Source organism: Cornus florida, unplaced genomic scaffold, assembly GCF_030987335.1.
Source record: "Cornus florida cultivar Cherokee Brave unplaced genomic scaffold, ASM3098733v1 CherokeeBrave_3.0.0_Hap2_Chr01, whole genome shotgun sequence".
NCBI classification, from domain to species: Eukaryota; Viridiplantae; Streptophyta; class Magnoliopsida; order Cornales; family Cornaceae; genus Cornus; species Cornus florida.
The window spans coordinates 114,245,255-114,248,133 of record NW_026775571.1 but is presented as its reverse complement, the minus strand read 5'-3'; the positions used below and the strand labels follow the sequence as shown (position 1 = coordinate 114,248,133).

General features: G+C 31.1%; 1 pseudogene; it reads left to right on the top strand.

The window, feature by feature from the left end:
* Nucleotides 1-1,725: 1,725 nt before the first annotated feature.
* LOC132282470 (U2 spliceosomal RNA) lies at nucleotides 1,726-1,836 on the top strand (annotated as a pseudogene).
* The last annotated feature ends 1,043 nt before the right edge of the window (nucleotides 1,837-2,879 follow it).

Sequence of the window (2,879 nt, the reverse complement as noted above, 5' to 3'; positions counted from 1 at the left end):
TAGCTGGCTATAGTAGGTTGAGGTGTACCCTGTTAAGTCTAGGTACGCATGCCCACCTTTGGGTATGTTTTCGCATGTTACCTTCTATTCAGGTTGAAACCCCTATTGTAGTCCAGTGAATATCCCTTAGTGTGGATATATATATATATTTACGGACTAGATAGCTATTGTGAGGTGTCTAGGGTGTATCTGCATATCGGGTCACTGTATGGATTGCAGCTAGATTAGAACTTGTTCGTGGGCTTGACCCACTCTTTTATTCTTTTCAGGTACAGGACGGTTCCAGCCTTAGAGCTTAATCGTGCTTGTCAACGACAATCTCTCATTCATCTGCTTACGTAGGACTTCTTTTTATGTTCTAGTTTAGTTTTATTTTCAGTTAGTCAGTTTAGTTGGCATTTTATCTAGGGGTCCATTAGATGGATTCCCAAGTTGTACTCTTGGAGGTTTTGGAGAACTGGATTAATATTATTATTTGGAGGATTTTATATTTCAGAACTCTTTCAGCTTTATTCTATTTCTTATTTCAATTTTTATATTCTGTGTTCGCTTTAAAATAATTTAATTGTTTAATATTCCCTTGGGTTTGGGTCTGGGCCTGATCAACTCGTGTCTCGGATCCGAGGGGTATCACATTTTTTCTTATCTGATTAAAGAGCACAAGCATCACTGGTTCGCACTCTTTTCAGTAGAATTTTGTTGGGATTTTACGTATAACATAAGCATCAAATGTAGTTAGTACTGCTTAGGATACAAAATACGTATTGTTTGGGATACAAAGTACGTATTACTTGGGATGTTAAGTATGATTATATTGGGATGTTACGTATAACTTATACTGACTTAAATTATAAACTGTTGGGATGTTATGTACAAATAATCTATTACGATTATGTTGGGATGTTATATCGACTTAAATTACAAACTGTTTGGAATGTTATGCAGTACACAAATGCAGTACACAAATAATTAAACAAAAAAACTATGTCAGTCCAGATGTTGCTATGTTCTAATATTGGTATGTTAATCTGGAATAAAATGACCTAATATACGAAGAAAGGGAAGTAAAAATTTATGAAAACAAATGAATGGAGAAATGGATCTGAGAAATTTATGAAAATAAAAGAATTGAGAAATAGATGTGTTATTTATTTGTGATTCGTTTTGGAAACAAATCAAAGAGAATTATCGAGATTTGAAAGAAGAATAAGATAATAAGTAAAAAATGATTTCTTTCTCTCTCTAAAACCTTTGGGCAAATCTAAGCAACTGGTGGGCGGGATTTGGGTTGATTGATATTTTTTGTGAAAATTGACAAAAGACTCATAACAAACAATATTTTGGAAAGAAATCAAAATCAATATTTTGGAAGAGAAGAAAAAAGCGGGATTTGGGTTACTGAAATGGGTTACTGAAAATAAGAGAAGGAAGAAGAAATAGTATTTGTGAACAGTGTGTGTGTGTGTGTGTATATATATATCTATATCTATATATATATATATTTATATCTATACTATTATTAAATGTGCAAGGTATTTCAGTATTTATTTATTAATTGATATAAATTCTATAAAACTCAAAATTACCTAATAAAATTAAAATTAATTCAAATTACCAAAATATAAAAAGAGTTTAATTCAAATTACAAAGTCCCACATTGATTTTAAGTAAAAAGGATTACATGAAAGCCTCTTATAAAACTATAGAGCTAAAGAAATAATAATCACACCTTCTTGGCCTTTTGGCTAAGATCAAGTGTAGTACTAAATTTTTTTGGGTCGACCTTTTGGTTAATCTTTCTTGATCTTTTGTCTAAGATCAAGTATAGTACTACTTTCTCGGCCTTTGTGCAAGGAGTTTTAATATTTATTTATTTATTAATTGATATAAATTCTATAAAACTCAAAATTACCTAATAAAATTTAAATTATTAATTCAAATTAACAAAATATAATTTGAGTATGAAGGTGCCTATGAACTCAGTTCCCACCTGATCATAATTTTGTCATCAACTCTCATTAAAACAACACATGAAAAAGAGCAAATAAATAAGTCCTCATCTTGAGTACTATATATATAAACACAAGCCTAAATATTCATTCTCACACAGACATATAATTCAAGAGTTGGATCACTTTCTCATCAGGGCCTCAATTTGTATCTCTGCTTCTCATACCTTTTGTGCAAGTGAAACAGGAGGTGGCAGCAATGAGCATGAGAGAGAAGGCAATCTCCGCTTTTGTAGGGCCCATGAGTCAACACTGAAACACCTCCAGCTCTCGCGAAGCGATATTTTAACATTTTCAGAGTCCATTGGTTCCCCCAAAATGGATCAAAAGACAAATATATATAGTAACAACAAGCTTATCGAAGTGGTGAGAGAAGCTTGAGCTCTTAGTTCTTTTTTTTTTCCATGCATGTTTTCATGGGTATTAAGGAATCAATATTATTTATAGTTGCAGAGTAGTTGAGATGGAGAATCTCAAAAGAGAGAAAAGATGTTAGTGGATGAAATTGAAGTATAACGGAAAGGAAGTGGCTTTGGAAGTGGATGGTGGGAAATTAATCAAACACTTTGCATTTTTCAAACTTCAAACAAGCTTTAAACTTTTAAGACTAAAATATAATAAATTATAATAATAGTCCCAATATTAAATGTGCAAAGTGTTTCAGTGTTTCAGTATTTCAGTATTTATTTATTAATTGATATAAATTCTATAAAACTCAAAATTACCTAATAAAATTAAAATTAATTCAAATTAACAAAATATAAAAAGAGTTAATTCAAATCACAAAGTCCCACATTGGTTTTAAGTAAAAAGGATTACATGAAAGCCTCTTATAAAACTATAGAGCTAAAGAAATAATAATCACACCTT